At 51.0% G+C, this 22,504-nt stretch overlaps 1 long non-coding RNA gene across 2 annotated transcripts in view; it reads right to left on the bottom strand.

The window, feature by feature from the left end:
- The window catches only part of LOC309618471, a 157,377-nt gene that overhangs the window by 1,620 nt on the left and 133,253 nt on the right, over positions 1–22,504 (bottom strand). The window contains exons 4-5 of one of the 2 annotated variants that reach the window (XR_014238502.1): positions 15,056–15,307; positions 526–7,339 (exon numbers count right to left, since the gene is read on the bottom strand). This is a non-coding gene — a long non-coding RNA (uncharacterized lncRNA). The remainder of the gene's footprint in view (positions 1–525; positions 7,340–15,055; positions 15,308–22,504) is intronic. The other variant, XR_014238503.1, reaches the window with a different exon arrangement.

The raw sequence follows: 22,504 nt of genomic DNA on the forward strand, positions 1-22,504 counted from the left end.
CAGACGCTTTGGCGGGACCTTTTAAACCGTAAAGCACTGTATGTAAGAGGTTGGGCTGTATTCTTTCCTGAACCGCCTGATTTTTCTTGGCCAAGTGTCTTACCATCTCTTGAATGTCTGAAATTGGTCTTGGTGACCAGAGCCCACAGATGACCCCCACTTTGTCCAAATTCTAATTTTACTCATTTGTACAAAGAAGAGGGGGTGGTCTTTGAGTTCTTCTCTTCCCTCAAAAGGTGAAACTTGTGCCGACCTTTCTGCTCTCCTCCCCACAGAAGTGTTGGTTCATCAGATAGCAAATGGGAACAGACTCTCCTCTCCCGGGGTGTGCTTGCTCTCAAATGGTGCGTCTCCCACCTTTGCCTTCTGTCCCCCAGTGGTAAGCCCTAGAACCCAGGAGGTCCGTCCCCATTAGGGGGGCTGCTCATCATCATCCAACTTCTCTGTTTGCGACTTGCTGGAAACGTTCATGACAGGGCGAAGAGCAGGCAGCCTCATCCACCCAGATTCTCCAGTGATACTAACCGTGAGTTTATTTGGCAAATGCGCTTGATGATTTTGTGTGTGCCATTCTTGTCTGACCAGACTGTAAGATCCCGAAGGCAAAAGACATCTCATATCTGTTGTGTTTTTCTTCTGTATTTCTCCCTATTAGACACTGTGAGATTCTTTAGAAATTCTGACCTCAACTTTTGATTTTAAATTTCTCTTTCCTACCTTAAAAATCACCCTAACTCTCAGATAACTGGCAAAAACCAGACATATTCTATTTCAGGAAGAGATTCTGCAGGGAAAGCAACCAATCAAGGAACAAGCACATTTTCTCTGCTGTTCAGAACACACTTTATTGATTAATAGGCAGACAAAAAACAGGCAACCTTAGTGGTATACACAGTAACAGATCACTAATAGGGAAAGTCAACTCAACATCTCCCTTGTATATCTACCAGGTAAAAGCCACTATGATACAACTTAAGAGCTCTGAACTTCAGGTGTCCAATGACCTTGGTATGAACCCCAGCTCTCATATATAAGACTTGAGCAAAGCCGTGGATCCCTGTACAGCTCTAATTTCTGAGGATGAGATGTCAATCACAGTGCCTGCCATGTGATCCTGAACATTATTGGGCATTTTAGGGATACATTTCAAAGTGTACGGAGTGACCCTGTTCCTGCTTTTATGAGAGAGAGAGACAGACAGACAGACAGACAGACAGAGGAACGTTGGGAGAAACAAGTTTAAAACAAGTTCAATATAAGCATAGTAAATGACATATGAAAGGTGTTCTGGTGAGGAAGGAGGGATCAGTGTTTTGGGGTACCTAGCCAGTGCCAGATGCTTTAAGAGAATATGTGACAGAGGGAGAGGTCACAACTGGTTGAGAGGGAAGAAGAAACCCAAGAAGGCGTCCTAGAGCAGGGAGCATTTGAAATGAGCCTTGAAGGATTAACAGGATTTCAGTAGCCTGGTGGCCCAACATAGATCTTTTAAAGCATAGACTCATCCAGGAAGAACTGCCAGAGGATTAAAACTCATGCTGAGTTCAATCAAAAATCACCACTGGAGTGTGAAAGGAACTTTCTTAATTAAGCAATTCCAGAACATTCCCAACTCTTGACTGCATGAGCAGTGGTGGGGAACTGCCCGTCATATCCGGGTGGGCTGGTAAGATGCCTTCTCCGTGGACAGTGACCAGGGTGGCCTGGAAAAGGGCATAGGGGTCTGACACGGAGCAACGCACCTTGGTGTGCTGTACCCCACAGTGGGTGGGTGTTAGCGAACACCACCCAGGAGACGCGAGTACCCCGGAACTGCAGTGCTTTAGAACAGACTGAAGATGCTTACGGCAAAGGGTAAAGAATGTGCCATCTAGTTTAGTTTCACTGCAGCTCATACGTGGAAACAGGATAGACTGGGTGGTTGTCTAGCTCCCGGAGGTCTGGATATCTCACTCCATGTGATACCGACCGGGGTTCTTGGCCTTCCTCAATCGATCGAAATTGATCAGAGGCCAGATAAGAAATTCAGGCAAGGCTTTACTGGGGCCCCTGCTGCAGTAGCGGGGAGCAAAACAAGTAACAGGTCCCCTTGATTGCTCCCTGAGGGGGTGTGAACTTGTTCCTTATATGGGGTGAGGGGAGGGGTGTGTCCAGGGGTTGGGCCGGAGCAGTGGCTGAGGTGGTCTGCCCACCCCTTTGGTGGTGCCGTGTGCAGGGGGGGCCTGCGCGGGACCCTGCTTTTGCTCCCGACACCTGTTTTCGCTCTTCAGAAACAGGCAGTTGGGTTTTTGGTCTCTTTGTATCTTGTTGTCCAGAACTTGCCCCAACTGTGCATGCACGCAGTTATTTTTAGTCCCTTATAGTTTCTTTGTATTTTGTTGCTCAGGAGTCGTTTGTCCAGGTGCAAGCACTGCAGCAAAGGGTCCCAGGTCCCGGGTGCCAGCCTGTCTCACATGGGGAGTGACAAGCTGATCAGTTCATCTTTCAGCACGTCAGGCTGGAATCATCTGTCACTGTGAAACCACTTAGAATAGGGAGATCTGTATCTTTTATCCAACGGCTGTGGTGATGCTTATTTTAAGTTTAATGAGAGGCAAGAGCTTCACCCAACAGCCTGGGACCTAACTTTTCGAAGAGCTCAAGGATGGAGGAGATGCCCAAGGACCACCTGGTGGGCTTGCAGCCCTGAGCCAGCGCGCCATGGCCAAGGGTAACCCCCAGGGCAGCCGGAGCCCTGAACACAGGCGACTTCACGCCCAGGACAACAAGTCTTCCGCATCCTGCGCTCCCCGCCTCTCCAAAACCCAGGCCTGAGCTACCCTTACCCTAGAAGGTGGGAGTGGGGGGCAGGCAAAGGAGGAAGGAAAGGAGAAAGAGACGGAAAACAATTTTTTAAAATAAAACCCTTCGGCAGAACCTGATAACCTGGAGTACACGGTGATCAGCGCTGGACAGCATACAAAAGCCAAAAGGGAGGTCCCAGGACAGGTCAACGTAAGACTTAATGTTTGCCTTTCGCTAAGCAAACTAAGAAATCCCCTACAGTTTTAGCCACGCAGAGCTCCCAGTTTTTATTTATTGGTCAAAACGGCAGGTGGGTTTTTTCCCCCTCCCAGTCACCCCAGGTAAACAGCAGTCCCCCTTCCCCTCTCCGGTCATCAGTCTGTGTGTCTATTTGCCTTCTCCCTCGACAGACTCTTGCTCCGTGTAGCTGACAACAAGGGCAAGCAGCTTTGAAGTAGTCTTTGGTAATGGACTTCCCAGGACAGCCCCATTTTTGGCCTGTGCAGCCGAAGGCAAAGGCAGAGAGAGCTACTTGTCAGACATCAGCTGCGTCAGGCAAGGCTTAGAACTTGACACATGGGAGGGACCTTGGAGGACCATCAAGGCCACCCACTCCACACTCCCCTCTCCCATTTTATTGATGAGAAAACTGAGAGCCGGAGAAAAGGCTTGAGTGATTTATACATGATCTTGGAGCAAGTTGAAGTTAAGGCAGAACTAGAGCCAGAGAGAAAAAAAAAAGCAAATCTTACCTACTGTATAGCACAGGGAACTCTGCCCAATATTCTGTAATAACCTAAATGGGAAAAGAATTTGAAAAAGAATAGGTACATGTATATGTACAACCGAATTAACTAACACAACATCGTTAATCAACTATGCTCCAATATAAAATAAAATTTTTTAAAAAAATAGCAAATCTCTTAAGTCATGAATTCTATCCAATATGGTGGCATTGTGGACGGCAGAGGCAGAAGAGGCTTTGGGGAATGTGTGGCCTGACTCCCTCATTGTACGTGGAAGGACTTAAGAAGGGGGACTTTCTGAGACAAAAACTTAGGTCTCCTTGTCTTCTGACTCTGTGCTTTTTATCAGCATAAGACACCTGGACCCAGAAATAAGATGCACTGTGGCTCAATATCCAATGAAGAAATTGACATTCGTGGACACTTGGCAGCCTATGAACCGCTCTTTAAAATTCTGCTTCCCCACCAGGTTGAATATCGTCCAACCTTCTCTCCCAGTTCTCTCCCACTCTGCCAAAAAGGTTGACCTCCCCCAGGCCTGGACCATCCCTCATCTGATGTGGGAAACAGGATCCCTGCATTAGTCAGAGGTAGATCTAGATAAGAGTGATGCTTTAGACCACTTCAGGCTCTGGGAATCTGGGATTCAACGTGGATGAGAAGATAAGAAAAGAGAGAAAAAGAGGAAATTGTTGCTTTTGGCACAGCAGTGGGACTTCTTCTGGAACCAATGACCGTGTGTGGGATATGAACGAAGGAAATATCTGCAATGAGTCCATCTTTTAAAAAAGAAAAATGACACCCCAGGAGCTGGCTAGCATTCCTTCAATGGCAGTGAAGGCAAGGAGAGTCAGAACAGGGGCAAAGACCCAGGTGCACAAGGTCGGGTCTTAACCTCTACACGTGTGTAATGAGAGTCCTTTCTAGGTGTTTGTGTGCTCATCTCCACCCTGACAGGCGATGACCTTCTGGGGCCACACCACGCAAGATGAGCATGATTAGCTGAAGACCTGTGTTCCAGGGCTCCAGACGCTCATGCTTGTCTTTCAGCAGAAAAGATAGAGACTTGATCCCCTCAGCAAGAAGCAACAACTTCAGGATGGCATGCCATCCTGAGAGCCTGGCTTTAGCGAACCTGAAAAGAACCTGTAATTTGCCTTCAGATTGTTCTTACTTGTCATGAACACCCCACGCTGGGCTGGCACAACCTTCTCCTCCTTCCCTGCTACCACCACCAAGTTCCGCTGCCTTATCCCAGATAAAGCCAGTGTCTGGAAAGGTAAGGGTGAGCTGGCGGGGGGGGGTCCCCATTCAACACTATCTGAGTTAAACTCAAAGGTTATCTAGGAGACTTCAGACAGAAAGTACACACTTAGGCCCAATTTACATGCCCCTGATATTTTAAGGGACCTTAGAGTTCAAAGGGATTTCAGGAAGTCTTGTAGCCAACTCCTTCCCTCTCCAGACAACACCATCCCAAAGGTATTTAGCTCTTAGTCTCGCTAAGATGCAGAATTTTCTTCTTGGCTCATTATTCTACACAGTCTGTGCTTGTATGATACGCATGTGCACACACACACACGCACACGCACACGCACACACCATAGTCTTTTTTCCATTGTTTCCAGTGGCTGTATTAGTTTTTGTTTCACAGTGAACTGTTTTCTTCTCAATGGAAAAGATTCACTTCACCTTTGTAAGTAGGACTGTACGGGAAAGGAACCTCTGGTACCTTGAATGCCTACCATGCCCATCTGTCCACAGCACGCTTCTGAAGGATGTGGTCTCAGCTGGTTCTTTATAGCCAGGTTTTGATTCAATATCATGCAGTCCTGCCACCTTGGAAACAACTGATGTGGTCAAGATCGGTTGGTGCGCCTGGTCCATCTAGAGGCTGCCCAGTGGCCAATGAAGTGGCCAGACGCAAGGCCTCTGGATGGCATCTGGCCAAACCAATCAAGAGCATCAGCCAGTTACAGCAGATGAAGTAGAAGCAGAGGCAAGGTCATCGAGTCTCCAGTAGGGTGACCAGTTGTTCCAATGTGCTTAGGACTGCCCCAGGTTTAGCACCAGGAGTCCTGCATCCCAGGAAATCCCTCAGTCCCGGGCAAACTGGGACAGATAGTCACCATCAGCCCATCACCATGGCAGTCTCCTAGAATCAGGAGCAGCAGGTGCTGATGCCAACGGAAGATCAAGGTGAGCATGGTGGTTCAGTTTTGCTATCCCTGGAAACCACCCACTGAGACTGGGTATCTTGAATGACTTGGGCTTCTTGGGAAGGTCTGGGTGGGCAGCTGCTGAGTAGACTGTTTCCTTTCTATCAATACGTTGTTTCCATGGCAACCTGAAACACACCAGCATTTACAGAGGTGATATAAATGGGTCTCTTTTCCTTAAAACCCGAAGGAAGCTAATGTGAGGCGTGTGTATACTGGTCAAGGAAGGAAGGTGAAAACCCACAAACAAGCTTCCCATTTCAATAGCACGGAACATCCCTCAGAGGTTCCCCTCATTTGTTTGGTGGTGAATCTGAGACGCCAAGATGGACCCCATTGCTTCCCTGACAAGACACTGACATCACTAAATGGTCATACATACGCAGCATCTACAACCCAGGGAACATGTATACGTCTGGCTTGAATTCTTTTTACAAAGGCAAGTCATCCATTTGCTTCGGAAAGAGAAAGTACACACATCTTTGGCTCTGCATTTTGGACAAGGTTGAACCACAATCAGCCTCCAGGAAAAGTTTTCAGCCACATATATGGTGGCTACAGAGTGAAAGGAACAAACAGGACTTGTGTTTCGTGGGGCCCCATCTATGGTCGGGTGTAGGTGTCACCAGCACACACTGGAGGGAGAGGGTCCTCAAGAAACACCATCAACTCTGGTCGCTGGATACTCTGTAATGAAGCATCATGTTCTGACATGGACCCCAACTGCCCAGCTGGAAGGAAGAGAGTCTTCACAGTGGACCATGCATCTGTGTAAACAGAAGGCGTATTCATTTTCTGCTCCTCCAGACGCACACCTGCATGCGATCCAAACCAAGAAAGTTGAACGTGGGGGACGCTAGCCTTCAGGATCCAGCTCCCTGCCGAAGCCCCCTCCAACATCCTAGCATATTAGAGCCTGAAGGATTTCCGCACAGATGCGCAACACTCTGGAGCCTGTGGGGGCCAGATCCCACATAGATGAGAAGGGATACTATTCCAAGGCTGCTTGTACAGCAATGTGCAAACACCAGCCTCTTTAGAAGAAGCAGGAACAAAAAGTAAGATCCCACTGACCTACGTGTAGGTAACTATTCACTCTGTATCTGGGTGGGAGATAATGGAGCGAACGAGAAGAACTGCTGAGTCCAAAGGCACAGCAGACGTGGTGGGTGCAGGGGGCAAGAAAGGGTGGGGCAGAAAGTCCTCTGGTTCCCGAGGACTGGTACAGGGGAGTCTTAAGACCAGACAGCAGCAGAAGAAACGTTTCCCACCGGAAGGAAGAAGAAGGCCCGGGACCCTGGCATCTTCTTTAATTGTAGGTGGCCTCCAGTTCATGCAGGTCAACACAGACACTATTCTTCAGGGCAAGGGTCTTTGCTTTCTCATCAAATGTCTTCTCCAATCCAGAAGTTTCTTTATTCTCCAAAATAAGAATTCTCAATCAAATCCAGAGCTCTTGCCTCTTAAGAGATGGTCCTATCTTAGCCAGGTCCTGTGGTGGTCCTAGTGGCAAACTTTGGCTCCACTAAGGTTCCTGGTGGGAAGTGTGGGTGAAGAGGAACAGCTCTTTACCTGTCCTGCCTTCCAGGCCTGTGGACCAAAAAACAGCATAACAGTGAGATTCCGGCTTCTGTCCTTTCAACAAATGTCTTTCAACAATGAGCGTCACCCTACTGCCTTTAGTCCAGAAAGTTCTAGCTACTGAACAGAACATACACTGCTTCTAAAAGCATTATTTTCCTTAAGGAAGAAGAAAGGCCAATTTATACCATTCAAGGAACTCCCTGTATGCTGAATCATGGCTGGGAACCCTCTACACAAATCTCACCACTACACCCATAACTGATTTAAAAAAAAAAAATACCACTGAATACAGCCTGCTCAGAGGAAGTGGAAAATTCTATTTTTCAGCATGTCCCTGTTATGTCCATGAGATATGGGGCCGGGGGCATGGAGGTGTCAGACTACCCAGTTTACACATGGGAAAACTGAGGCACAGAGGGTGCCAATGTTCTCAACATAGGATGACAAGCACCTGGTCCCTCATCCTAATGTGCACTTCAGCTGGAACGTCTCTCTGCTTTCACAAGACCCTTAACAACTAATTAGGAGATTATCCAGAGTGGATGGGGCCCCTCCAGGGAAATGGGAAGATACGACTTAACACAGTTCCCTTTCTGTAATGCTGATTGCAAGCAAATGAAGATGCACTTGGACTCGCCATGCTTTCCTGGCTTCCCACTATGCCATCTACCCCATTTCTGAGTGCCAAATATGTTCATTAGCATTAAATGCCCTCAGGGGACTTCCCCATTTGAAAATAGGTGCTGAGACCTATTCACGAACCCAGATAATCCGGGCTGCACGTCTCTGGTTCCAACAATCACCATCAGCCTACGAGGAATAACTTGCAAATCCATGCGTTCACAAGCACCACATTGGATGAGATGCCCTGAACGCAGATATAAACCAGACAGGCAAACCCCACCCCTGTAGGTCATGGTAGGGAGGCAACACTGTAAAGCACGAGGCCAGAAGGACAGCAATAGCTGAGGGAGATGCACTAAGGCTTCTGGGGGCAGTCGGGCCAACGGGGCTCCCTCCGTCCCCCTAGAGACCGGCGAGGGTCGGGCTCAGGCTGGTTCAAGGCAGCTCTCCTTCCTGCGGGCTTTGGCTGAACCCCTGGTGGGGCTGTGGGCGGCTACCGTGAAACCAGAGAGAAGGGTGCTGATTGTCAGAGATGGGAGGACACCACCTAAGGGCCTGGAGGAGGTCGAGTAGGGAGAAGACGGTTCAGGACGCTCGTCTGCAGGAGAACTGTGACGGGAGAGCGAGTCTGCCTGTGCACGAGCCAGCACCCCAAAAAAGCCAGCCAACGAGCCTAAGCAGAGGCACCCTGGTGCTCCGGGCGGCTCTCCGATCGGCGGCCAAGAGGGACACCAGACACCTCGCCCAGGTGTTGTCCAGGCCCCCTGGACACTCCCTTTCCTTTGGACCCCCAAACGCCCCCCATAACCTCAAAGTTCTGCTAAACGTCCTGGTGTCCTTTCCCCTCCTGGCCAGCAGCCCTCTGAGCTGCCCCAGAGGGAACCAGGGGGAAGCCCTTTCCCCAGGGAGACTCACGTAGCTAGCAAATTAACTGGCAGCAGCCCGGTGAATCACACAGGGACTTCCTTCTTGTCGCCTGGCAACCACATGCACTTGGCAGTGGGACATTAAACACAGAGGGGAATGTCGGGAGGCATGGGCAAAATAAAATAAAAAGCAAAACACACGACCCCACCCCATCCCTCCCCGGACTCATCCCAGCCCGGCAGACCCAGCCAAGGGGGCTGGGGGAGGGGTGGAAACGAGGGCATCAACCCAGGGGAGGAAAATGAGGTTAGGACCAGCCTAAGCAGAGCCGGACACTCGCCCCTCCTCTCATCAAACTCTGCTAGGTGCAGCATTTGTATTTGGCCAAAGACACGCCTCTATTAGCTTAGAGAAAGGCAGTGGGGCCCTTGGATTAGCAGGCACCTAGAGATTTGAAAGATTACTTAGAAACCCAGCCCGGAGGGGTTAGGACCTGGGACCGCCAGGGCAGCTGTTCTTGCCTCTCCCTCCAGCATCATTCCCCAGGTTAAGTCACTCTGCCACCTCTAGGGCCGGATCCCCTTCCCCAATCTTCTCCCACTTGAATGTTTTCATGCCCGTTTCTATGGCCACTAGGAGCTGGTTAGACAAGCCTCCAAAGCACCACCTGGCCCTTCAGACCCTGCCTCTGGCCTCTTTGAAAACTCCCGGGACGGAAGTAAAATGCATGTAGAGTTGACATGTGGAACAAACCATGGGAGAAAAACTGGGGACCAGGAAAGGAAGAATAGCAGCAAGACGGCCCCTGCGACGGGCTGAATATTAGCCCCCAAAGATACTCACATCCTAATAAATCCAGCAACCTGTGAATGTTACCTACTACAGCAAAAAGTTAAGGATCTTGAGATGCAGAGATTATCCTGGATTATCGGGGGAGCTGGGGCAAATGTAATCACAAGTCTCCTTATAAGAGGGAGGCAGAGGGAGATGTGACACAGGAGAAGGAGCAGGAGATGTGATAACAAAAGCAAGAGGCTGGAGTGAGTGATTCAAGGAAGAAAGCATGAGGCAAGGGAAGCAGGTGGCCCCCCAGAAGCTAGAAAGGCCAGGAAACAAACTCTTCCCTAGAGCTTCCAGAAGGAAACAGCCCTGCAGATACCTTGACTTCAGCCCTGTGAAACTGACTAATGTAAGAGACTGTTAAGAGAATAAATGAGTCTTGATTAAAGCCACTAAGTCTGTGATAATTTCATGGCAGCACAGAGGAAACTAATCTTGTCAATCAGGGCGTATCTTGTCTGTTTCCCCACAGACCTAGAGAAGAGGGTATCACAGCATAAATACCGATGACAATGGGGAATTTGGCTTGGGGAGGTCTAACAGCCACTCTACAGGCTGAGAAGGAAAAAGTCAAGTCTCTGAGGCAAGAAGCAGCCCAAGCTTTGAAGTGGGCTCTCAGACGACACCACTGGTGACCGTCACTGGGGCCAGTAGCTTCATCTCCGAAAGCCTCAGTTTTGCCATCTGCAAAAACAGAGGTAATATTATCATCTGCCCTGCAGAGCTTTTAGGATTAAATGAGATACTGCATGAAAAGCACATGGCACGTGGCAGATGCCAAATAAATGATACCTCTTAGGAAGGATTAGACGTGCAGATATGGGCAGACGCTGTTAAGTGCCCATCCCAGTATCTCTTCTCCCTTTTCTACTAAGCAACATAACTCTCATTTTTGGCTGGCACATTGTGGCCCAGAGTAAAAAGACTATGTTTCTCAGCCTCCCTTGGCAGCTTAGCTAGGGCCATGTGACTAAGATCCGATCAAAGAAATGGAAGTGAAAAGTGTTGTGGAACTTCTGGGGAGGCTGTTCCAAAGGTGTTTGAAGGAGCCCCATTTTTCCCTATCTGCCTTTACTCCCTTCTGCTTTCAGTGAGGACATAATGGCTGGTGCCCCAGCAACCATCTTGGACTCTGAGGGGCTCCAATGAAAATGGGAGTCATGCACTAAGATAATCTAACCAGAAGGTGGAAGCCTGGATCCCTGATAACTCCAGAACTGCCACACTAGCTGTGGATGGCCTTTCTTTGGATTTCTGTTACGTGAGAGAGAATGCTCTTCTGCCCTAGTCATTAAGTCACTGTTATTTTAGACTTTTCTACTAATCATAATGGATCCAATATACCACAGATCTAGAGAAACAGGATTCAGAGTCATTCTAGAGTAGTGGTCCTCAATGTGCAGCCCTTGACAACAGCTTCAGAAGCACCTGGGAACTCAGAAATGCAAATTCCCAGGCCCCACCCCAGACTTACTGAATCAAAACCTCTGGGGGTGGAACCCAGCATTCTGTGTCTTAACAAGCCCTCTGGGTCATTCTGGTGCACACTCAAGTGTGAAACCACCATTCTAGAGCAAGGTTTCTCAAATTCTGGCACTAGTGACTTTTGCGCAGGATAATTGTTGGGCGGGGGCGGGGGCGGGGATGCTGTCCCATGCATTGTAAGACGCTCAGCAGCACCCTTGACCTCCACCCCCTGGAAGCCGGGAGAAGCCCCTCTCAGTGCTGAAAATGTCTCAGAAACCGGCCTACATCTGGGGTCGGGGGCGGAGCGGGCAACAAAATCGCCCCCTGTAGAGAAACACCGCCTCTGAGTAGCGGTTCATTCTTGACTTTGGCTGCACATTAGAATCACCTGGGAAGTTCTTCAAACTTCCTGGGCCAAAATTCTCACCCCAGCCTGGTGAGGTCAGAACCCACTAGGACGGGACGGGGCAGGAGTAAAAGCTGTCCAGGTGTTGCCGACATGAGGCCAGTGCTGAGAACCGTTGCACGTTGCAAAGGGCCAGTGGGCCCAGAGGAGAGCCTGCTCCAAGCCGGAGAAGGCAGTGACACACCTGAATCCGGACGATGGCCGGGACACAAGATACTCCTAGGCAGAAACCGTAATGAGGGCGACCCGGGTAGACTTGGGAACGAACATCCCAGCTGCCAGACGGGGTGGCTGGATGGCGTGGAATTCCTGGTGGCTGTGTCACCTCGTTTCCCATCAGAACGGGGTGGACACCTTTCAGTGTCTCCCATGAATAACAACACAAAGCCTCAGTTTCCGCCCCTAATGAACCCAGCACACAGTGAGCCGGCTCCCACCAGGCACTATAAACATGAGCTCACGCAACAGGAACAACTGTCTCAATGAAGACAGCGATACAGCGATGGGGCCTATTTAGAAACGAGGAGCCTACGTTCTCCATCCAACTGGTAAACTCCCCAGGCAGTGAAACCAGAATCCTCTCACAGGGCTACGCTCTGAGCAAAAGGAGAAACTCCACACGTATTGAATGTAGCCCTGAAAAGAAGCTTGGCTGGGGGTCCCTAAGTAGGTCGGAGTGGAAAGGGGGGAGAGAATTAAATGAGAAACCAGCCGCCAAGCAAGAGGGAGAGCTGAACAGGTTGACAGGTTGACGCTCTGACTTGGTGAAAAGAAGGATGCAGTCATGTGTAAATTCTCTCTCCTGCCGGGACTTTTTCCTTCATTATTTCAGCCCCAGCCTGCCCGGCTGAAATGCTCAGCCAAGCGTTTCCTTGTTTCCTTTGGCCCAAATCGTGAAGTCCAGGATGTCACTGGGGGAGGCACGGGGAGGAGGTGGAGGAAAGGAGGAAAAGGAAGAAAAAGAAGAGGAGGGGAAGGAGGTGGTAAGGAAAGAGGGAGAGGAGGGACACGAGGACGCTCACAGCACCAGGATGAACCGGCCTCTCTGGTCCCTGCCTATGTCAGCCCCGCTGGGCCGCTCGGATGGAAAGATGAGCACGAGATGTGAGTCTGGAGCTCCTACAGGAGACGCGAACTCCCCGTGGGTCTCTAAGAGGAGACGGCTCAGTGGGATGGAGCCTCCCAGCGTGTGCCCTTCCCTTGCTGGGGGTTCTGCCAGCCCACTTAATGCACCTGACTGGAATAAGGTAGAAGAAATCCGGCTGCCCTGTACCAGTGCTATCAAACAGGCAAGGAGCCCAGGGGGCCTCTTCTGTTCCCAGAGTCTTTTTTTTTTTTTTTTTAAACATCTTTATTGAAGTATAATTGCCTTACAATGGTGCGTTAGCTTCTGCTTTATAACAAAGTGAATCAGTTATACATATACAATACGTTCCCATTTCTCTTCCCTCTTGCATCTCCCTCCCTCCCACCCTCCCCATCCCACCCCAGAGTCTTTTAACAGGTTCCTGTGCAAAGAATACATAGGACTTTGCGGCTCCCACTGACCATTTCCAAGGCTCCCACCTTCCCTTCTTACATACCGCCCTTCCTCACAGAGTCAGAATGCATCTCACTCTTGGGCTTCCCTGGTGGTGCAGGGGTTAAGAATCTGCCTGCCAATGCAGGGGACACAGGTTCGGGCCCTGGTCCGGGAAGATCCCACATGCCGCGGAGCAACTAAGCCCGTGCTGCACCACAATTACTGAGCCTGCGCTCTAGAGCCCGTGAGCCACAACTACTGAGCCCGCGTGCCACAACTACTGAAGCCCGTGCTCCACAGCAAGAGAAGCCACCACCACAAGAAGCCCGCGCACCGCCACGAAGAGCAGCCCCCGCTCCCCGCGACTAGAGAAAGCCCGTGCGCAGCAACGAAGACCCAACGCAGCCAAAAATAAATAAATAAAATAAATAAATTTATAAAAAAAAAAAAGAAACAGAATGCATCTCACTCTTAACTGCAACCCCTGGGTTCCCTCCAGCCTGTAAACCTCGTGTGCAAATGTCCTGACTCTTGCAAATGCGCTGAAAAATAAACTTTAAAAAGCTTCCGGATGTTCTGTTGTAGGGTGGTGTTTCTCTGCTCCTGCCTCCAGGGGCCCACACCCGATGCCCAGCAGCCCGACTGCCCAGATGAAATCTGAGGCGCCCAAGAGGCACTGCCAGGGGGCAGGGGGGCGGGGTGCCCTTCCCCCCAGGACCACACTCCGCCACTGTCTCCGTCACTCTATCCCCGCGCAGATGTGACCTTACGCACCCCACTGATTCTGCCACCATCCGCCATGCCCGCCCTGTCTCTGTCACTCTTACAGGTGAGATCTGCGACCCTGAGGTTTGATCCACATGGGGCAAAAACCTTCAAAATCAACAAAGGAGCAAGTCTGCGATTCCCAAATGATGAGCTTTGTTCTTTCTGAGCATACACCTCATTTCTCCCTTAAAATTCTTTTTTTTTTTTTTGGCTGCACCGTGCAGCATGTGGGATCTTAGTGCCCTGACCAGGGATCGAACCTGCGCCCCCTGCACTGGAAGGGTGGAGTCTTAACCGCTGGACCTCCAGGGAAGTCCCCTCCCTTAAAATTCTTATACCAACTGCCTCTGTAGCATACAGTCAAGGACAAAACAACATGGAGTGGCTCTTCCACGTAAGATGTTAGACCATCACCTGCAGGTACCTCTTAGGAGCTGGACCAGCCAGAACAAGGGAGTGGAGTTTGTGACTTGTCAAGGCCCCTCTGGGGCTGGTGGCCTCTGATCTCTAGAAAGGAAATTGCCAACGGGCAGCCTTGTGCACACACAGCCACGCACACACCCTTCCCAACACGCACACACCTGAGGGCCCGGGATTCTTTGCACAAGGTGACGCGGGCTCCCTTTGATGCTCGCCGGATGTGTTCCCATTGGGCGAAAACCAGACCTCAATAAAACCCGGCATTATCAAGAGGCCGGTGGTGGGTGATTGCACCGGCCTGTTATCTCTATGGCCCTGGGTGGGGCTACTCTGTGGCTCTCCATTGAAAAGCATTAACTTCTAGGTGGATCAAAGACGCTTCCGAACCGGCTGGCCCAGACCCCTTGTTGATCCGCAGGGTACTGTTCCCAAAGATGGACTTTAAGATAGTATGGACCCCAGTCCCAGACTCCCTCTGTCCTCTCCTTATCAGGCAACATGTCCCTCGGAGGGCCGCCCAACGGCCAATCACAAGGCCCTTCTCCTCTCCCTCTTCAGATGGCCCATTTAACAACAGCAAATGAGGGACCGGGCCCGGGCGTGTCCCAGCCCTGCTGCAACCATGGGTATCCGGGGACAGGGAGACACCTACCTGGGGACCATGAAGGAGCTCCTCTCCCCTCTGTGAGTCACGCCAGGGAGGGGGTTCCAGAGAGCAGGACATTTACTACACCCTTCCCTCAAGAGGGAGAAACTGACAGCCTTCACACCCGGTCCTTGATGTCCCTTGTTGGACTCCACTGCCTACCTTAATGTTCAAGGCCTGCGACCCACCCTCAGTGAGGACACAGAGGCACCTCTGAGCTATCTGGATCTGGACACCAAGACGGACTGCGCATCGGCCTGGAGAGAAAGAGCATGTGCACTGAAGGCAGGCAGGGGCTGGCAGGTGATTGGATGCCTCCTGAACCTTCCTGAGGCCCACGCAGGTCTGGCAGCTGGAGGGGTGCGGCCAGGTGTTTCTTCTTTGCATTCAGAGTACCTGGCTTACTGTGTGGACCTGAAGAGGCACGTGAATGAACGAATGAATGAATGAACGAACGAACGAACACGTGAATCACTAGCAACTCAGTGGCATGGACACTCAATCCTACCAACGGAAAAAGCTTCAGGGAGCACATCTCACTGGAGACACCTTAGCTCAATGACACAGAGTCAGATCGAGGTTCAAATCCTGGGTCCCGGGCAAGAGACCTCCATTCTCTTTAATCCATCTGTAAGCAGGAATAATGGTCATAGCTCCTCCATCGCAGGGTTGTTAGGAGGACAGAGGCTCAATGAGTAGTGTTTGTCATTACAGTATTTCCCTGTAGCACTGTCTCTATTAAAGAATCCAGGTAGTACGCTTCCAAGGAAGGAGGAAGTAAGGGCCTTGGTTATATTCCTGGTGTAGCCCAGACCTAAGGGGTGTACAAAACTCCAGCTCCATCTTCCATCGCTCCTTTTTTTTCCCCCTTATTTGATCCATAAAGTTGTTTCTAGCATTGAGATTAACCCTTACCTCTTTCCATGCTCTCTTGACGGCCCCTAAAAAGTCTGGGAACTCCAGGTGCAGGGAGCTGGGGAGGCAGCCACGAGTCATGAGCAGGTGACAAAGGCCATGCACAAGGCCACTGAGAGAACAGGACCACGCCCTTGATTCCAGCCTAGCTGAGGCCACTGGGAACTCCACCTCTGCCATCATGTAAAGGTGAGATGCACAGACCCCCTCTGCCTTCAACTCGTACGTCCTTCCCTGGCTTCTCTCATGCTTTTAATGTGTGTCCTGTCTTCCTTAAACCCCCGGTTTGTCTATCTCTGTCTCACTCTCATTAGAGACGCCACAGCCTGAAAAGCCAACCCAACAGGGAAGGACGGGGCTCTGTCTTGTCTGCCCCGGCCCCGGCCCGGACAGCGCGTGGTGCACGTGTCAAGGTGACAGGGAAGCTGGGTCTCAGCGCCCTGCGGTCACGGCGGGGCCAGGCTGTTCCCCAAGGCTGCAGCTGGGCTCTCAGAGGCGCTGGGAGGTCAGGCAGCAAGTTCACAGGACAGGCCACCCACACGGCACATCAGGGCCGCGGGGCTGTCCCCCGGGGCCAGCTCGGCTCTGGCCCTCGGCCCTGACTCAGAACACTCCACCATATGGCCTCCCTTGGGGAGAATGAGAGGAAGAAAAGACTGAAACCAGGGGCAAGAAAGAGCCCCACCTCCCTTGACATGCCAGGGACCCTTCCTGGACACGGGGGTGTGGGGTGCGGCTAGCACTGACCCCACCAGGTCCAGTGAAGGACAGAGGCAAGTCTGATGGCAACATGCCCGCAATGAGACTGGGTGTCCCTCTCTGCAACCCCCAGATGTGTTTCCAGGGTTTGATGTGAACTCGAAAAACCCTGAACCTTAGGCTACTTCACACTTTTCTAATTAAAGACCCAAACTGGATTGTCATGTTTGCAGAGAGAGCTTTGACCAAAAGTGTAGGCAGCGGAGCAAAACAGGAAGAGAAGGATCTTTCTCTTGTTCTCTCCCTCCCTTCTTTTTTCTCTCTCTCTCTTCCCTCTGCAAGTACAGAGGGATGGGGCGGGGGGGCAAACAAGATCTTGGCAGCCGTGGCCTCTACGGTCCCCTGGAGCCTGCCTGTGTTCTGTTGAGAGCTTTTCTCTTTTCTTTGGTCCCATAGACACCGGTCCCCATCCCGGTTGGTTGGGCAGGGGTGGTGGCAGAGGGGAGCCGGGAGAGGCTCTGGGAAAAGAGAAAGAGGCGAAGAACAGATCTTCGGGCACAGCTGCCAAGAAAAGAGCCCGAATGCCTCGTCTGGGCAGAAGGCAGCCTTCCCAGGTTCCTTGGCGTGCTGGGACTTGCTGGAAACCAGAGCCCTGGCTGGCAGGGCGAGGGCGGACAGTGGAACCAGCCGAAGGAGGGGGGCCCCAGGGGGGAAGAGGGGGAGGTCTCAGTGAATCATATAAATTAGAGACAGAAGGGATGTCAAGCCACCTTCACTTCCTTCCTCTCCTAATGGGAATTATCTCATTAGCCCCGAGCTTCCTAGAGGCTAACTTTAAATGATTCCTCTAACGGGGATTTCAATCTACAGCCCGCCCCCCTGCCCCCACTTCCCCATCAGATCTGACTCCAAGGAGAGCTAAGAAGGGCTCTTAAAGGGACAGTAGCAAAAAGACACCAGATAGGGAGGGTAGGAGGGAGACGCAAGAGGGAGGAGATATGGGGATATATGTATATGTATAGCTGATTCACTTTGTTATAAAGCAGAAACTAACACACCATTGTAAAGCAATTACACTCCAATAAAGGTGTTAAAAAAAAAAAAAAGACACCGGTTCAATCTATTTAACTCTGCAGACTTTCTCCAAACATTTCACGCAAGGTTAGTTTTGCCCTTTCACCCTTTATTTCCACTTACAGGAATTTATTGTAAGAAAATAGTCATGGACGCGGTAATAGGCTCAATAATGACACGCCTTAACGCGCCCCTCCCCCAAGATAGACATATTCTAATCTCTGGAACCTATAAATGTTACCTTCTGTGGCAAAAGGGACTTGGCAAATGAGATTAAGGATCTTAAACGGGGGAGATGATTCTGGATTATCCAGATGAGCCCTAAATGCAATCACAAGTGTCCTTATAAGAGGGAAGCAGAGGACGATTTGACTCCAGAGAGGAAGACACGATAGGACCACAGAGGTAAAGACGGGAGTGATGGGGCTACAGGTCAAGGTATGCCGACAGCCTCCAGAACCTGGGAGAGGCCAGGGACAGTTCTCCCCCCGGGAGCCCCCAGAAGGAACCAGCCCTGCCAACAACTTGATTTTAGCCCCATAAGACTCATTTTAGACTTCTGGCCTCCAGAACTGTAAGAGAATAAATGTGTGTGTTTTTTGTTTTGGTTTTTTTTGAATTTTATTTTATTTATTTTTTTATACAGCAGGTTCTTATTAGTCATCAATTTTATACACATCAGTGTATACATGTCAAACCCAATCGCCCAATTCATCAAAAATGTGTGTTTTTTAAAACCACCAAGTTGGTGGTACTTTGTTACAGCAGCCGCAGGAAACTAGTACAGATATGAATACAGTTCTTGCTACCAGGATTGTCATCAGGCCTTATTTCACAGCAAAAGAAAAAAACAAAAAAAGCATTGGAAATGTTCAAAAATTACCATGTCATAATGCTATGATGAAATAATACCCATAAACATACAGAAAAACTATTTCATAATAATGGAGTAATATATAACTGAATATGGATCCTAAATATTTTCCTTGCCTTTTGTAAATGTTTCTAATGGTAAGCATCTTATAATTACTTCTGTCATTGTAAAAGTCACATATTTATTTGCAGGGTGGTATAAGGGTTAAGGTTGGTTTGATCCCTTCCCATGAATAAAGAAGGAGGAACTGGGGACCGTTTAGCAGACAGAGGTCAGAGTCAGAGAAGCCAGGGTGGGTACCTTTCTGGGCTCTGAAGACTGTCAAGTTTCCTGGGAAACGGGTTCTCCTCTATATACACCACAGCCTGGAGGCGTGGTCCTCCACCCAGGGGCCCCTCTGGCCTGCAGACCCTCCTCCCTAACAGACGAGCCTCCCTGACGTGTAGCCCATCCCCCTCGGCCCCTCACCTCAAGTCTGCTTCCTCCAGGCCCCCAAGAAGCACGTTTCTCTCTGCCTCCGTACTCTCATGCTGCTCTTCGCAGCTGGACGATGTATTAGTTTCCTGAGGCTGCTGTAACAAATCACCACCAACAGGTGGCTTAAAACAACAGACATCTATCTTCTCGCAGCTCTGGAGGTCAGAAGTCCAAAGTCAAGGTGTCGGCACGGTTGGTGCCTTTCTGGAGGCCTTGAGGGAGCCCCCTCTCCCAGCTTCTGGTGGCTCCCAGCAAAGGCTTGGCTTGTGGACGCATCACCCCACTCTGCCTCCAGGTTCATGTTGCCTTCTTCTCTGTGTCTGTCTCCCCTTCTCTTCTCTCCTAAGGACTTGCCATTGGATCCTTAACTAACTACATCTGTAAAGACCCTATTTCCAAATAAAGCCCCACTGTGAGGTTCTAGGTGGACATGAATTCTGGGGGATACTATTGAACCCCCTACAGGTGGTCTGCAGCTCCTTTCTCTCTCCACTTCTTCAAGTCTCAGTAACCTCAGTCTCCTTTGATTCTTCCAGGTCCCAGACGTCAATTCCTTTTGGAAGTATCCAGAAGCACAGGGAGCCTCCCTCAATGAATGAACTTCCCAACAACTGGAGTTGCCAATGTGAGAGTGGGTGGCCTTAGGAGAGATGGAATTCTCTGTCGTTGAAGTGTTCACGCAGGAAACACCTCTCTGGAAAGACGTACAGGAGGTCCTGGGTGTGGATGGGGGATGGGATGAGGTAGTCAAAAGAGTTGGGTTTTATGAGAACAAGAATTGTACCTAATCCATTCAGCACAGTGCTGGGCACAGAAAAGGCACTAAATAGATGGTTATTGCCCCATCAGGAAAGAGCCCTTCAATCTCAACAGTCCTCTTTTCAATGAATGCATGGAACACTATAAAGCAACATAAACTAAGAATTAGATGATTTGTGTATTCAGCAACTCCTGGTCAAGCACCTCCTTGGTATACAGCATAGGATCGGACACTCCTATGCGCCTCTCTCTTCTTTGATGGCTAGAAGGTGACAAATCAGGACAGATCATACGGCAGGAGACACCAAAATCACCACCCCAGTGATGACGTGGACTCGGCGCCACCAGAGTTCCTACGTGGGCAGTCGGAAGGTCTCTCGGGAAAACCTAAGAGGCAAGACCCTAGGGTCTCTCTTTTTTTTTTTTTTTTTTTTAAATAGTAAGGGTTGTGATTTTTTAATGGATTATTTATTTATTTATTTATTTATTTATTTATTTTTGGCTGTGTTGGGTCTTCGTTTCTGTGCAAGGGCTTTCTCTAGTTGCGGCGAGCGGGGGCCACTCTTCATCGCGGTGCGCGGGCCTCTCACTGTCGTGGCCTCTCTTGTTGCGGAGCACAGGCTCCAGACGCGCGGGCTCAGTAGTTGTGGCTCACGGGCCCAGTTGCTCCGCGGCATGTGGGATCTTCCCAGACCAGAGCTCGAACCCGTGTCCCCTGCACTGGCAGGCAGATTCTCAACCACTGCGCCACCAGGGAAGCCCCGACCCTAGGATCTCTTTTTGCTCCTGCCCTGTCCACTGAGAAAGGGCGAGAAGGCAGAGAAGCATGTCCTGCAGCTGCCAAGGGCAGGCTGTGTGTTCAGGCTGGAGCCCAGACAAAGCACACGCACCAGGCGGTGACCTACCAGCTGTGTGAGGCCCAAGAAGCTCTTCAGCCACAGGCGGGTGCCTGCGAAGCCACCTTCCCAGGAGAGCGCCAGCCTCGGGCCCTGCTTTACTGCTAATCACCATAAGCACCCCGGTGTCTCAACCCCAACCTGGGTGGCCTTTACCACTCCTGGAGCCCTGTCACGTGCTCAGTGATCTCAGCTGGCCTCACACAGACCCTGTCAAGTAAGCAGGACAGGCGTTGTTATGATTCCCACTTCACAGATGGGGAAACTCTGCTGCAGTAGCTCGATGACTTCCTCAGGGCCACCCAGGGAGTACGTGCCCCAGTGGCTAGCCCAGGGCTCCTTCCATAGCCCAGGGGGGCAAATGGTGACCCCACCCTCTCTGTACTGCCCCCCAGGACTTTAGGGCTTCACATGTGGCAACAAATATTGGGGGATGGCTCTTCCCTCTGGGCAATGGGCTTCCTTTTTGGACCCTGGGAGCCTGGCTCACCAAAATTCCCACCTCTTCCCATTCAATCTGTCCTCCTGTTTGACGCCTGGAAGTGGAAGGGCATGGACTTGGGGGAGGGAGGGAGGAAGGCATGGCTTGTGCCCGGGCTGGGCCACCCCAAGAGCAGTGAAGGATGCTTTGGGGGATCTGGGAGGAGAAGCTGCCCATCGTGTACTTTTTTATTTTTAAAGATTTTTTCGATGTGGACCATTTTAAAAGTCTTTATTGAGTCTATTACAATATTGCTCCTGTTTTATGCTTTGGCTATTTTTTTTTTTTTTTTGGCTGTGAGGCATGTGGGATCTTAGTTCCCCGACCAGGGATCGAACCCGCACCCCTTGCATTGGAAGGTGAAGTCTTAACCACTGGACTGCCAGGGAAGTCCCCCCACTGTGTCCTTTTCCAGGCATGGAAAAGAAAGAGGAGAGGGCAGAGCTGATTTGAATGCCGTGCTCAACTCACAAGCTACGGCTTTCCCAAGCTGCCCCGTAAACGTGCTCAGAGCCGGGCCCTCTGTTTCCCTAAGCTGTCCCAAGCAGCCTCAGGACGAGGTGGGCTGCCTGCAGAGCAGAAAGGAGCAAGAACGCTACCCTCTTCTGGGGTCACAGGTCAGCAGGGCCTCAGTTGATGGTCCCGGGTCAGGGGCCTCCACGGGAGGTGGCAGAGTTCCTCTTCGGCAGGGCCCCTGGACGACGTCGCCCACACCACCCGAAGTCATGCACGGCAGGTCTGACGGAGCCCCAGAAAGCAGAACTCTGGGGGCAGCACCCGCAGGGCAGGCAGGCCGGGCCAGCCGAGCTGCAGCCCGCTCCTGGAATGCCTGTGTTCGGGCTGATCTGTTGGCTGTGGTTTCCCCTCACCAAACCTCGTCCTTTGCGGAGTCTGCACCCCGAGGGGCACCTTGAGAGATGCTCTACAACTAAGAGGTCCGTGGCCTCTTCTGCACTTGGGGTCAGGCCGGAAGGAGCCCTAAGAAGGTGAGTGGATGGTGTGGGAGCTGTGAGCAGTCAGGCCGCCTCCAGCAAATCCAGGCCAGCGTCCGGTTCCCATGACACTCTTACCGGCAGCGTTAATAACTAACCATGTCCCAGACAGGTGCTGGCGGCCTGGCCTTAGGAGTTCTCGTTCAGGGTTGAAAGTGAGTCACTTCCCTTTTATCGTTTGCTAGCAGAGTGAGTCACCGGAGCTTCACACAAGCTCTCACACCTTGGCCAAGGGACATTCATGCCCATACCTTCGACCACCTGTTTTCCAGGTCAGCTGAGCCCTGTGGAGCTGACCCTCATTGGTTTAGGCCAAACAGCATCCCTGGTACCCAGCCTCCCCGCTTCCTGCTCTTCACCCCGCTCCCTCAACTGGAACAGTGAGTCCTGACCCACCAGGAGTCTGGAGAGAGAGCCTTGACGGGTGTCCACCCAGGCCTGAGG

This window comes from Balaenoptera borealis (assembly GCF_965194805.1).
Source record: "Balaenoptera borealis genome assembly, chromosome: 20".
In the NCBI taxonomy this organism is placed as follows: Eukaryota; Metazoa; Chordata; class Mammalia; order Artiodactyla; family Balaenopteridae; genus Balaenoptera; species Balaenoptera borealis.